General features: G+C 48.6%; 1 protein-coding gene across 3 annotated transcripts in view; it reads left to right on the plus strand.

Moving 5' to 3' along the window:
- Positions 1-15,205, plus strand: part of LOC138260123 (cholesterol 24-hydroxylase-like) — a 247,845-nt gene that overhangs the window by 197,544 nt on the left and 35,096 nt on the right. The gene's annotated exons all lie outside the window — the stretch shown is intronic.

The following is a 15,205-nucleotide window of genomic DNA, read 5'->3' on the forward strand; positions in this document are numbered from 1 at the left end:
CACATTAATTTTGGTTCTTTCCAGTGTGAGTTGCTGTTACATACAGTATTCAGGGTTAACTATAGTTAAGCATGTTCTGAGGGCCCTGAGATTCATTGGCATTCCCGAGCCTGAAATTCTGCATATGCATGACTAAGAAAGGGCGAATCCTGGGAATGTCCTTCTTCCTGCCACCCTACCATCTGGCTGTTAAGGGTAGATGTTAGAAATTGGGTTTCTGGTTGGCTCGGGTATACACCTAAGCCAGGCAGAACAAACCACTCTAATCAGGGTAAGTCAGATACACACCCTAAATTGACGCAGGCTCACCCTCTGGTAGCTTGGTGCAGAGCAGTCAGGCTTAACTTAAAATGCAATGTGTAAGTATTTGTGCAACACGTAAACAACAGTAATCAAATGAGGACACCACAAAAAGAATCCACACTGAATTAGCAAAAATAAAGAGTTAAAACAAGATCAAAACAACAAAAAACCAACCAATAGATTAACAGGTATATGTGTTTAAAGTTACGAGGGTAGTCTCATTAACAATCATAGTGCTAGGGAAATAGTGGGCCTCCCTTGAAGGGAAATACTGTAATGTTCTCATTGGTGAAAGTGGTCCGGGCACTCCTGTGTGGGGGGCCTCGTCACAGTCCTCTGACTCAGGCCTACTAAAGGGGGCTGTGCAGACGACTCGTCAGACAGGTCGGCCCGCTGGTATGGAATGCAGGTAAGGGGTCCGCCAGCAGGTGCACCGATGTTGCACTCGCTGTTCCTTCCTGTGGTGGACATGGCTCGGGGTTCAGCGCCGCCTGCTCACCCCTCGGCTTCTCCAGGCCGGATTCTCCTGGGACTAGGGTAGCTGTCACCTAGCCCAAGCCAGATGTATATTGGAGATAGTCTGCAGACACACAGGGCAGAGAGCGCAGACAAAATGCCCACCTCCTAAAAGTGGCATTTCTAAAATAGTAATAATAAATCTGAATTTACCAGTAAAGAGTATTTAATATTACCGTTCCAGTGGTACTAAACATGGTGCTGCTACTCCTCTCAGATCAGGAATTACATCTTAAAGATTTTATAAGGAATTCCCAATGCTGGCATACGAGAGGGACAGGCCTCACACTAATAAAAAAATTACTTTAGGAGGTTTTCATTATTAGGACATGAAAAACTCAAAGGTAGATGGCCTACCTTTTTCTTACATGCTACCCTGCCCTATGGACTACCTAGGGCCTACCATAAGTGTGATGTATATGTAAGCAAATGTGAGTTCTGGGGTTGGCAAGAAGTTTTAGTTGCCAAGTCGGGTGGCAGTGAGACTGCACACACAGGTTCTGCAGTGGCAGGCCTGAAACATGTTTACAGAGCTACCTACGTAGGTGGCACAACTAGTGCTGCAGGCCCACTAGTATTTCATTTACAGGCCCTGGTTATGTCATATACCACTCTACAAGGGGAAACGTCCGGAACAATGACTCCGGAACAACAATTACGTTGTTAACCCAAGCAGAACCACGCTTTCATTAACAACTACTCCCTTTTTCTCTGCCTTAACCACGCATGTGTTGAACAACGCACATGCGCGTTAAGGCAGAGAAAAAGAGAGAGTGCATCAGGAGAGGAAGCGGTCAGGTAAGTGGGGCTGGGGCAGGGTTGGGGTGTAGTTTTTAGGGGGGTGGATTAAGGGCTTGGGTCGATGGGCTGTTTTTTTTTTTTGGGGGGGGTGAGGGATCAGGGTAGCTCTGGTTTTTAGGGGTGGGGGATCAGGAAAATTCTGTTTTTAGGGGTGGGGTGGGGGATCGTGGTAGTACTGGTTTTAGGGGTGGGGTGAGGAGTCAGGGTAGTTCTGTTTTTAGGGGCAGGGGTGGGGGGGTCGGGGTAGTTTTGTTTTGGTGGTGGGGGTCGGGATACGTTTGTTGTCGGTGGTGGGGCAGAGTAGTTTGGTTTATAGGGGTGGGGGATCGGGGTAGTTTGGGTTTTTGGGGGTGGGGTGGAGGGATCGGGGTAGTTTGGTTTTGGGGTGGGGGATCGGGGTAGTTTGGTTTTTGGGGGCAGGGGTGTTGGGGTGCTTTTGGGGGTGGGGGTGGGGGTTCGGGGTAGTTTTGTTTTTTGGGGGAGTGGTGGGGGTTGGTTGTTTTTAGGGCAGGTGGGGGAGGTCGGGGAAGGGCTTAGGGTTCAGGGTGAGTGGGAGGGATCCAGGGTAGTTTTGTTTTAGGGGTGGGGGGGTCGGGGTAGTTTTAGTATTAGGAGTGGGGTACTTCTGGGCCTTAGGGCAAGTGGGAAGTCGCATGCTAGAACCACGCATGCCGTTCCCACACGTCTTTACTAGGCATGCATTTACAATGAAAAATCGTTGTATAGGCATGCTTGGTAAAGTAATTTGTGGCAACAATATGGTCATACTTCTGACTACGTTGTTCAGGCATGTATGGTTCCAGCATTCGTTGTTCCATCAAACGTTCCACTACAAATGACTTAGAGGTAAATGAAATATACCAGTTGTGGATACACCAATGTTATCATGTTTTAGGGAAGAAGCACATGCACTTTAGCACTGATTAGCAGTAGTAAACTGCTCAGAGTCCTAAGGCCAACAAAAAGATACAGCAACAAAACAGGAGGTAAAGGCAAAATGCCTGGGATAAGACCACCCAAAGGATGCCAGGTCTAATAGTAGCCCATTATGACATCACAGTACTCCAAGTTTTGTTAGATTGTGCAATGACAAAGACTCGGTAACAGAGACCGCCATTGCAGAAAATTCCTGTAAAGAAATGTGAATACTCAGAATGACGTTACAGGGAATACCACTACAAAGGATGCCGTTGTCTATAACATTATTACAAAGACAACAGTCACATTACCTACGGTAAATTAGGGAGTTTGATTATAGTTTGAATTATGAATAGAGTTATTATTTATAAGAGGTTATTGAAGAATTGGGGTAGGTTTAAGGATAACATAGGGATGATAAATAGGTTGCCAGTTATGGAATGTGTAAAATTAAGGTACATTAAAGACGTGACGTGGTTAAGGTTAGGGCTTGTTTCAATCATAGGGTTTGTTTCAGGGTCAGAATAATGATTAGGATTTGGGTGATGGTTGGAGTGAGTTTGGATAAGAGTGAGTAGTATTAATTTTTGCTGCATAGAAATTGATTTTAGTAGATTTATTGTGATAAACAAAATAATATTAATTAAGAAAACATTGTTGGGGGTTTAGTGTGGGAGTTCTCCATAATATATTCTTGGAAAGGGTCCTTTCTGTAAGAACTAACATTAGAGAAATGTAAAGGCTAAATCACTTCTGAAATAAGTTACCAAAAGTAAATTTAATATAAAAAATCAATGTGCAAGTATTCATTGTTTTGTGCTTTCATGCATAAACTCCGAAGGAGACATATCCTGTACAGTGAACGTAAACTGAGGGTTAGCTCTGTTGCTTTAGACTGCTTTAATTGTAACTTTAGTGATAGCTGTGCTGCCTGAGGCCTGACTGAGCCTGTGAGCAATGAGTAACCAGACAAATTGCTAATGTTTTGTTGACGGTTGTTTTCCTGTCATCTGATTCAAACCGATGAGACATTATTTGCTGCTGTTGAAGGGAGATTAAAATTCCAATAGTGGCTTACTCTGTCTAAACAGATGGTCTTCTGACTCATAATCCTTCCAAATTCAAAAGCATCCTAATGTAGACCCCCCCCCCCTTGATGGGTTTATCCCCAGCTCTGCTCCAGTGGTGAGAAACATTGGAGTTTTAATATATATGAAGGTTGCAGGCAAGTGTATACCTTGTTTCTTTCAGTTAAGGACACTTTGTATGATTTCTCCTTTCCTTTCATTCAGTCATATTATTATGTTAGTCAATATCTTTATCCATTTCAGATTTGACTATTGCAGTTCGGTCTTTCTTGGTCTGTCAGTGTTGAACCTAGTCAAGCTCCACCATATTGAAAAATGCCACAATCATGCTGATTTGCAGTTTAAGAAGAGTTGATTCCCTCTCTGGAAATATTATATCTCCACACTGGCAATCATTTTGGAAAACAATAATCTTCAAGATTCTCTTTCATGCAGAAGTCTCTTTCTCGCACTTTAGTCTCTTTTTTCAAAATACCCCACATGCCTGTACTCGAAATTTAAATGATAAAAAAAATGCATGCTACTTGAGTATGATGGACTTCCATCTCCTACCAGTACCCAGGCATAGGAAAGCTAGATGGAGAGGCAAGTCTATTAGAGTTCAGGCACCTCATAACTTTAAACACCGGGAACTGATGGACTGCCAGTGGAAACTAGCCAGCTTGCAATGGGTGGTGGGCATTGGAGAGTGGTGTCTTGCTGGATACAGCTATGTAATCCCTGATGGTATCGATCCCTAAGCCCAGCTGCAACACGTTAGATGTGACAGCTTACAGACTGCTCAAATATTAGACAATTGTTCCGGGTCCTAGATGAAAACCCACCACAGTTCCACAATACAGCAGTGGTGCTGTCTGTAGACATAGGTAAGGCATTTGACATGATACATTAGAGAGCAGTGATGAGACATATGAATTTAGGGTGAGGCTGGGACAGATGGGTCACACTACTGTATTCAGGAGCCCGGGCTAGGTTTCGGACGGGATGTTACATATAAAAGATGTTTGGGGTCCACAGGGGTTCTTGTCAGTTGATGCTTTTTGCATTGGAAATTGAACCATTTGCCTATGTGGATGGACAGAATGGGATGGGCAGAGGAATACCCATGGAGGACGAAGCACATGGCAGTTCACTATATGCAGATGATATGCTTCTGGATCTTAGAGACACACATACTGTGATCCCCTGCATTTCCTCTGTCCCCAGTTAAGACAAATGCCCCAAAGTGATACAAGTAGATTCTGTATTTAGGCTGTCAACTGACTTCATCCAACGTAAATATTATCAATTCCAACATTCCCAATATTTATACAAAAGGTGTCCATTTTAGATCAGCTCAAGAAATCCTTTATAAAATACAAAACGTACCATCTCCGATGTGGCGTCCTGCTTAAGGTATCTGTGCGGAATTTACAGAAATTAGTTCATCAACATGTAGTCACCAAGTTCAAGTGAGTATGACCCATCAGGCAGAATAAGTAAGCAAGACCATAATTCATAATATAGTAAATTAGATATGTGCGCCAGATTTAGGGGTTCCTCTGGAATCCAAGTATTTTTAAAGTGATTAGTAATTCTAGAACTGGGCCTGCTAAGGGAGATTCTGGTGGATTGATATTGTTGTGGCTTAGTCTTAGAAACAATACAATTGCTGACAAATATTTAAGGGATTGTGGCAGCTTTCAATCCTTTCTTGTTAAAAACCATTTGATCTTTTTCATTACTTAAAGATTTGCTTTTAGGGATTATGTGCCTTGTTGTGCACCCAATAACTGACTGAATTTTGAATGAGCGCATGGTATTGCTTGGAATGCCACTGTGGAAAAATTTAGAGTGCATGATGTTTATCCTGAAAACTTTGCAAGATGGGGTATATTAAATGATTGCACCAAATGTTTGTATTTTATACTGCAGTACATTAAAGTAAATTAAGTAGGGCTGTAGAACTTTAAAACCCCTATTTGCACTGCGTCTAAATACAGAGTAAACATTCTTGATAGATCTCTATGAGTCTTCTAAGCGCATCTGTATCCTGCATTGAAAAAATGATGTGTTCCTTGAAGTATAATCTCTTCTCAGCAAGGATATTCCAGCTGTGAGTAGAGAACGAATCAAAGCATAAGCTTTGTTTGAAAGCAAACAAAATTACTTGAGATGATATGTAATAAGAGCCACAAATTATTGGTTTGGAATAACTATTCAATATTTTTATATGATTTGATGACACCACTATTTACACTGGTCTTACTTTGACAACAGAGAACTAGCAACGAGCTAAAACATCAACTCTGCTCAGGTTTAAAAGGAATATTTTTGTTGCATAAGAACAGTGTTGTGGATGAATCATCTTTTACAATAGCTTTCTAGCGTGCTGTGTTAAGACACTAATATTTATTCTAAAGTTCCATATTGAAGGCCAAGGGGGTCATTACAACATTGGCGGTAATAGTCGCTTACCGCCGTGCAGAAGACGCCAATACACGGCCGCAGTAGACTGCCACAGCTATTATGACACACATCTCGGAATCCGCCGAAATTCAGACACCCACACAACACCGCCACACCAAAAGACAGCGATAAACATGCAGAAACAAATCCTCCACCTCCACGCCAACAGAAACACGCCCATGCTATTACGACCCACGAATCCACACGGCGGTCTTTCAACCGCAGTATTCCATTGGCGGTACACACCGCCGCGCTCAAAATACACACACATCTCCAAAACACCGCCACATTGGACAATTCGACATACACACACCTGATACACATACACACACCACTCCCACACACCCAACACAATATAAAATACACACCCACATCACCCACAAACCCCTACGACCAGAAATTCTGAAAGAAGGCCAGAGAGACAGCACAGCAATTGACAACCCCATCACACAGAGGCACACAACACCATCACCCACACAACATCCACGCACAAAACACCACACACCACTACACTCAACACACTCATCACCACATACACCACCCCACACCTCACCCACACCACCCCATGGCACGCCAAAGACACCCCCGCTTCTCCGAGGAGGAGCTCATGGTCATGGTGGAGGAAATCGTACGGGTAGAGCCACAGCTATTTGGCTCACAGGTACAGCACACATCAATAGCCAGGAAGATAGAGTTATGGCGCAGAATAGTGGACAGGGTGAACGCCGTGGGACAGCACCCAAGAAATAGAGAGGACATCAGGAAGAGGTGGAACGACCTACGGGGGAAGGTGCGTTCCACAGTCTCCAGGCACAACATCGCGGTGCAGCGGACTGGCGGCGGACCCCCACCTCCTCCCCCACAACTAACAACATGGGACGAGCAAGTCTTGACCATCTTGCATCCTGAGGGCCTCAGAGGAGTCGGTGGAGGATGGGACACTGGTAAGTCAAATCTTAACTATCATATCCCCCACCCTACCTGCATGCTGTCACACACCCCCACCCTCACACCCTCCCCTATCACTCCAACTCCTCACTAATGTACCCATAACACAAACCACCCATCCCAACACCAAGCCCTGCATGACACAACTAAGCATGGTCACCCCTCACCAAAGCATGCTCACTGCACATACCCAGAACACCCCCCCAACCATCATCACACAAGGCCCCACACAGGAATGCTTGCACTGGGGTTCACGCACACCCACCCATTGCACACCATTACACACACACATGCAATAATCATGCTCCTATGCCCCTGCAGGAACCCGAAGGACCGTCACCACACCAGAGGATCCAGACAACACCACTCCACCCCCAGAAAAGGCCCACAGTGACGACAGCAGCTCTGCCCTACTGGATCTTGATGACCAGCCCGCACCATCGTGGGCCTCAGGACAGTCGGTTCCCCTTGCACAGGCACAGCCCAACACCTACCTTCCACCCTCTGGTAACACCAGCACAGCACCCACCCAGCGGGCCCAAACCTCCCTACCCAGGACAGATCAATCAGCGGTGTGTCCACCAATACAGGGCACCCAGGGTAACCCACCACCCCAACAACAACAGGGACCTGGGGGCAGTGGTAGTGGGCACACGGTCCAGGGGACGGAGGCACAGGAACATAGGGGAACTGGGAGGGCTGCTGTGCGACAGAGGGAGGACAGGCCAAGGGAACCAACTCTCCACGAGGCCCTCTCCTCCATCATGGGAGCATACCACCACTCCCAGGAGACGATGGCGACGGTCCTGGACAAGTTGCAGGAGACCCTGCGCCTGCAGGAGGAGCAGTATTTGGGGTTCAGGGAGGAGCTCAGGACCATCGGCCCCGTAGGGGTGCTGAAGGACATACAGCAGACCTTGAGGGACACCTTGGCATTCCAAGGGGCCCCTGACACTAGCCACGACGATGAACTGCCCACCACCTCCGCCGGCGCTAGTGGACAGGACGCCCCGCCACAGGACCACCACACCAGCACCCACCCCCTGCAGACGGACAGCCACCACGCAAGCGGTACCTGAGATCCAGGAAAAGGACAGAGCAAGATGGCAAGACCCCCGCCTGGAAATAAGACCACCCTGATTGTCCTCCCACTGTCCCACTTTGTTACCCCGTCCATATTCGAACTGCCCCAGCTCCACTTCCTATGCCCAGATGGGCAGTGCACCTGTGAGACTAATAGACTGGACTCTGCCATGGACATTCCTCCACCATCCCCATCACCATTTTACAACCCCCCTTCATTTTTTGAGCACTTAAATAAACAGCCTTGAAACACAAAACAATCTGGAGTCAGTCTATGATTTTGTACTTTGTATTATCAATGACAGTTCATAATGGCTGTACCATTGTAAGGCTAACATACCTATGTCACACATCACAAGCCCTTGAAGGATGCAAGCAGTTGACACGTAGGTTACCACACCTGTGAAACCGTAATGGAAGGGTACAACTCAGTTAACAAATAGTGATTGAAATCGACAAACAGGATAGAGGTAGACGTGTGAAAGTTAATGTAATGTTAAACCAGAAAATGTTCTCACCTGTGTGTCACTGGAAATATTGCTGTATGACTGACTCCCTGTTGTCGTTTTCTTCTTCCTCAGCTTCATCCTCATCACTGTCCACAGGCTCCACAGACTCCACAGCTGCTACAACACTGTCATCTGGATCATCCTCCTGCAGAAAAGGCACCTGGCGTCGCAAAGCCAAATTATGGAGCATGGAGCAGGCGATGATGATGTCGCACACCTTCTTCGGTGAGTAGAATAGGGATCCACCTGTCATATGGAGGCACCTGAGCCTGGCCTTCAGGAGGCCAAAGGTGCGTTCGATCACCCTCCTAGTCCGCCCATGGGCCTCATTGTACCGTTCCTCTGCCCTGGTCCTGGGATTCCTCACTGGGGTCAATAGCCAGGAAAGGTTGGGGTAACCAGAGTCCCCCAATAGCCATACACGGTGCCTCTGGAGTTGACCCATCATATCAGGGATTCTTCTCTTCTGCAGGATGTAGCGGTCATGCACAGAGCCAGGGAACATAGCATTTACCTGCAAGATGTACTGGTCTGCCAAACAGACCATCTGGACATTCATGGAATGATAACTCTTCCTGTTCCTGTACACCTGTTCACTCCTGTGGGGGGGGACCAGAGCTACATGGGTCCCATCAATGGCACCTATGACATTGGGGATATGTCCAAGGGCATAGAAGTCACCTTTCACTGTAGGCAAATCCTCCACCTGAGGGAAAATGATGTATCTCCTTAGGTGTTTCAGCAGGGCAGACAACACTCTGGACAGGACGTTGGAAAACATAGGCTGGGACATCCCTGATGCCATGGCCACAGTTGTCTGAAATGACCCACTTGCAAGGAAATGGAGCACTGACAGCACCTGCACGTCAGGGGGGATTCCAGACGGGTGGCGGATCGGTGACATCAGGTCTGGCTCCAACTGGGTACATAGTTCCTGGATAGTGGCACGGTCAAACCGGTAGGTGACGATGACATGTCTTTCTTCCATTGTCAACAGGTCCACCAGCGGTCGGTACACCGGAGGATTCCGCCATCTTCTCATATGTCCCAGCTGACGGTGCCTACGAAGGACAACAGCGAAGAACCAGTCACTATTCCTCCAGGTATGTACCCACAGTTACACAGAAGACTACACCAGACACAAAACCCTTCCTGTATGTGTGTTGAGTGTAGGCCTAGCTATGTGTGACGCAGTAGTAAATTAAGCCATGTGGGCCCCTGAAATGGCGGCTGCCTGACCTCTAAACTGGGACAATCGGATTGTGGGGTAACTGCGTTGGCGTTGCACACCGTCGCGGTAGGCGGTCGTAGTCCGCGACGCAATGCTGCATTGGTTAACATTGGACCCTATGGGTCCCAGGAGCCAATGAACAGGTGCGCCGGCGGTGATGATGCGCACCGCCGCGGACGTCACTGCCATTTTCTATCTGTTCCATCACTAGATACCTGACCTTCGACAGGAGAGGACCTACACTGCTAGTGCTGCTGTGACCTCAGTCTGGAAGCGACGATGGCTGCTGTGTCTGGGGAAAGGGCGCCTGCCTTCACTGCACAGGAGTTGGAGAAACTTGTGGATGGGGTCCTCCCCCAGTACACGCTACTCTACGGTCCTCCAGACCAACAGGTTAGTACACAGGGAACACGTTGTATGGGCTAGGCCTGGGTGGAGAGGGCTGGGTGGAAGAGGGAAGGGGACAGAGTTCTAAGAACATATTAATGCATGGGAATGAATGGGCCACATGGCCAGAGTAGGGAGGGGGCCACTCACGACGACGGTGCAGTTGGTAATGACTCCACCCAGACGCATGTCATGTAGGTCAGCGCCCACCAGAAGAGGGACATCTGGCGTGCCATCGCCAAGGAGGTCCGGACCCTGGGGGCCCACCAGAGACGGGGCACCCACTGCCGTAAGAGATGGGAGGACATTCGCCGCTGCAGCAAGAAGACGGCGGAGGCTCAGCTGGGGATGGCCTCCCAACGTGGGAGGCGTGCCCGTCGCACCATGACCCCCCACTGATGGTCTGGATCCTGGCGGTGGCCTACCCGGAGTTGGATGGGCGCTTGAGGACATCACAGCAGACACAAGGGGGTGAGTGCAACCTCATTCTGCGGACTTTGCGTGCAGTGGAGGTGTGCGGGTGGGGGAGGTGGGCTGTGGGTGTCCCTAGGCCAGGGCGAGTTAGGTAGGCAAGGCCCCTCCGTAATGTAGGCCATGTGGCACTCAACCCCACCTCTGCAGAGTGCCAAGTCGAGGTATAGTTGCCCCTGTGGCATCCATGTGCGCAGATGTCCACCATTGCCATGTAGGCTATAACCCAGAAATTGCGTGTGCAGAGTGCAGGAGCACGGCGTAATGCAGGGGGCTGCAGCGCCTGTCTTGTCCGCCAACGGTAGCGGAATGCCATGCACTAAAACTCTCTTTCTTCTGTCTCTCCCCCTTTTCCTGCTCTCCCTGTCCTTTTGTACATCAGCATCAACAGGCGGAGGTACAGTGGCACCGGAGTACGAGGGAGCTGCATCCCACATGGCCATGGAGGGCCACACCACGGACTCTGAATGCACCAGTGGGACGGAGGGCGAGGGGAGCTTCACGTCGGCCACCGGATCACCAACCAGCGACACGGACTCATCCGCCGATGGGAGCTCCCCTGTGGTGGCGGCACCATCTGTGCGCCCCACTTCTACAGGTATAGCCGCCACCTCCCCTACCAGCACCGCCCTCCCAGCAGCCCCTCAGCGTTCGCCCTGTGCCCGCTCACCCAGGAGGGTGGGCATCACCTTCGCCCCAGGCACCTCAGGCCCTGCCCCAGTCACCCCTGCTGCCCTCAGTGAGGAGGCCATTGACCTCCTCAGGGCACTCACTGTTGGGCAGTCTACCATTGTGAATGCCATCCAGGGTGTAGAATGAGAGTTGCAACACGGTAATGCATTCCTGGAGGGCATTCATTCTGGTCAGGCTGTCCTTCAGCTAACCCTGCAATCTCTGGCCTCAGCACTGATGGCAGCCATTGTCCCTGTGTCGAGCCTCCCCCCTCCAACTTCCTCCACCCAGACCCAATCCCCTGTACCCCAGCCCATCCCAAGCACACCTACAGACCAGCATGCACACAAGTCAACACCCAAAAGTAGCTCAAGCAAACATAGGCACCACACATCCCACAGGCACTCACACAAGCATCACACCCATACAGACACAGCAACATCCACTGTCTCCACTGTGTCGTCCTCCTCCTCTTCTCCCTCCTCCCTCCCTGTCTCGTCTACACACACACCTGCATGCACCACATCTACAGGCACCAGGAATCGCACCAGGACACCCAGCACCACAAGCCACTCACCTGCACTCACCACCTCCACTGCCATTTACACGTCCCCTGTGTCCTCTCCCAGTGTGTCTGTGACGCCCCCTCCCAAAGTACACAAACGCCGGCAATCACTCACCCAACATCCATCCACCTCACAACAGCCTCCTGTACCTGCACCTGCACCCAAAACAGCTAAAGTAACACCTCTGACAACCACCTCCTCCACTCCCAGATCCCCTCCAGCTACCCATCCCAGTGTTCGTCAGAAACTGTCCCTCTGTAAAATTGACCTTTTTGCCCCCACCCCCCCCTCCAATTCATCAGTCCCGTTGTAGCGCCTCAGCCAAAAAGCCTCCAATACCAGTGGTGCGTGTTCAGCGATTGTGGAGTGCACCGGCCACTAGGGCAGGCAGTAGGACCCGGAGCCAAGGCACTGGCAGCCCACCCCCTGTAAAGGCTCTAAAATTGGAGAGTGGACGACGGGACCATGTTAAGACTCCTGGTGGGACAACAACTGACATGGGTTCGAAGGGGATTGGTGAGTCAGCTGTGACTCCACCAAAGGTGGGGAAGGTCCAGAGGAAGTCTTGCCAGCCTGTTGTGAGTGTCACGGCGGAGAAGTGTGCCATCATTTCCGGCGGTCCAGACACAACCGCCAGCACCGTCGTCACTGGTCCAGAGAACACCGCCGGAGTCACAGCCCAGAAGGGCTCAAGTATCGTCACTGGTCAGGAGACCACCGTCGGAGTCACAGCCCAGGAGGGCCCAAGTATCGTCACTGGTCCAGAGACCACCGCCGGAGTCAGTGCCCTGGAGGGCCCAAGTATCGTCACTGGTCCAGAGACCACCGCCAGAGTCACAGCCCAGGAAGGCCCAAGTATCGTCACTGGTCAGGAGACCACCGCCGGAGTCACAGCCCAGGAGGGCCCAAGTATCGTCACTGGTCAGGAGACCACTGCCGGAGTCAGTGCCCAGGAGGGCCCAAGTATCGTCACTGGTCAGGAGACCAACGCCGGAGTCACATCCCAGGAGGGCTCAGGCTGCCACAGCCCCGATGTGATTTTTGTGAATGTATTGGTGTGTATGTTGTAATATGCAAGGGTGGGGGTGTTTGGTGGGTGTCCCCCTAACTTTTGCCTCCCCGTGTCGTAGGTGCAGTACTCACCGGTGTATTCTGCGCCTACGTAGCTGTTGGTCGTAGAGGAGCAGAAAGTCAAGGGCAGGGAGTATTTGTAATTCCGGCTCCATGGAGTCCTCGTTCCTCGTGGGATGTGTTGAGGTGAGCGTTTTCCCATAGCAAAAGCTGTTTCCGCCGTGTTTTTATCCACGTGAATCCGCCCCGGAAAAGGAGGCAGATTGGCGGGTTGTAATACTGTGGGCGGTGCATTGTCTCCCGCCTGTCTGTTGGCGGTAACCGCCGCGCTGCTTGTCTGTAACGCCGTGGCGGGTGATGTTTTAAAGTGGCTGTCTTAGTTGGCGGTTTCCGCCAGGGTCATAATTCCCTTTTTTTGTCCGCCGGCCTGTTTGCGGTATTTCCTCAGCTTTAACACCGTCCGCCAGGGTTGTAATGACCCCCCAAGTCTCTTAAGCTTGGAAATATAGCAATGTCTTCATTTTGTAGAATCCCTTTACACGGCAGCAATGCTGATTTTGGTGAAGTGTTTGGTAATGTATTTTTTACAATTTCTTAAGTCCAAACAGATGCCATAGTTTCCAAAATTCGATGCAGTCATACACATATTCAATGTAATTGTATTTATATGGCGCTTACTGCCCCTGACAAGGCATCGAAGTGCTTTTTGGCGGGTAGCACGCTACTCCGGAACTCAAAAAGATTAGTGGTGGATTAGTAGAGGGGAACATGATTACAGAATTAGTATGATTAATTTGAGTGAAGATATGTGAAGTTGTTAGTTGGATTGAATAGAGTAATGGCGGGATAGAGGAGGGAATAATCCAGAAGTGTTTAATTGGGAGTTTATAGTAATAGGATGAGGCTTGGGATGAGTAAATGGGAGATGGAGGAGGGAAGAGTCTGTAGAAAGGGGTTAGGGAGATCATCGTAGTAGAAGGGGTTTTGGATGAGTCAAAGGTGCAAGGTTGCAAGTTACGCTTATGTCAGGTACATATTACTGGTGAAGTTCCCTGCTTTTTGGCTTTTAAACAATAGTCCTTTTTCAGTGAATTTCAGGTTCTTTAAATTAAGTTAAAAATTGTACAACTTTCCTCTAGGTTAATTCCACTTTGAACTTTTATGATATCATAATGGGGGGGGGGGGGTTACCCATAGAAGTGGGTTGTTGGTTGGCTGAAATGTTATTTAACTTTTTAATTTTTTTTAATCAGGACCTAACTGACTATGCTGGGTCCTACAGGACTCGTTTGGGACCAAGATGATACCAAAAAATGTAAATTAATTGTTTCTTTTTGGTCCCTGTGGGGACCCTCTAGCACCACCTGCCTCCTTAAAGTCTAGGGGCTTCGGGTATTCCTACCCTCTCTCCTTCGATATCGTTTTTAAAACTTTTTTCAGAACATGAAGACCAAGTACTGGAATCTTAAAAAAGATGCTGCAACATTTTTCTTCATGTCACTGCCGCCAATCACATTCTGCAATTCGGGTGACCAATCAATTTTAACGCTCATTTTCATGCTTTTCTTTTGGTACTCCTCGGTCCTCCTGCAGGAGTCCAGCAGAGACAGATATCCATATATTTTTAATCATAATTTCTCTAAAATGATGGAACAGAATTCACCAAATCATAAAAAGCACACTTCTAAGTAAAGATCTAGTCGTCTGCCAAATGTGCTGTAATTCTGTTCAGCTGCATTTCCCGTATCCTTGTTTAAGTTTTCCTATGAAAAATACGTGGGTAAAAACTATTTTGGGACCCCCTTTTTCTCGACCCCCAGTTAACCGATCACCCTGAAATTTTCCTTTAAGGAGCTGATGTGGACCAACTGTTTTTGGAGGAGTTTTGTGAAACCAAAGTTGCAAAGTTATTAGCAAAACAAAAATCGCCTATCAAAAATGTATTTCACGTATAGCTATATAGTGGCAGCCACCACTGTGTAACACACACACACACACATATATATGTATGTATATACCGGCAATTCCATAGGAAATTACTTTTTTTGTTTTGATTATAACTTTGGCCTAGGGTGACCACAGGTCTGTAATTTTCACAGACTGTCCATAATTTTGCCCTAACGTCCACTGTCCTTGATGAATAGTTTAATGGACAGCATTTGTCCGTAATTTTAGCCTTTCAGCCACAGGACA

This window comes from Pleurodeles waltl, chromosome 9 (genome assembly GCF_031143425.1).
Source record: "Pleurodeles waltl isolate 20211129_DDA chromosome 9, aPleWal1.hap1.20221129, whole genome shotgun sequence".
Lineage (NCBI taxonomy): Eukaryota > Metazoa > Chordata > Amphibia > Caudata > Salamandridae > Pleurodeles > Pleurodeles waltl.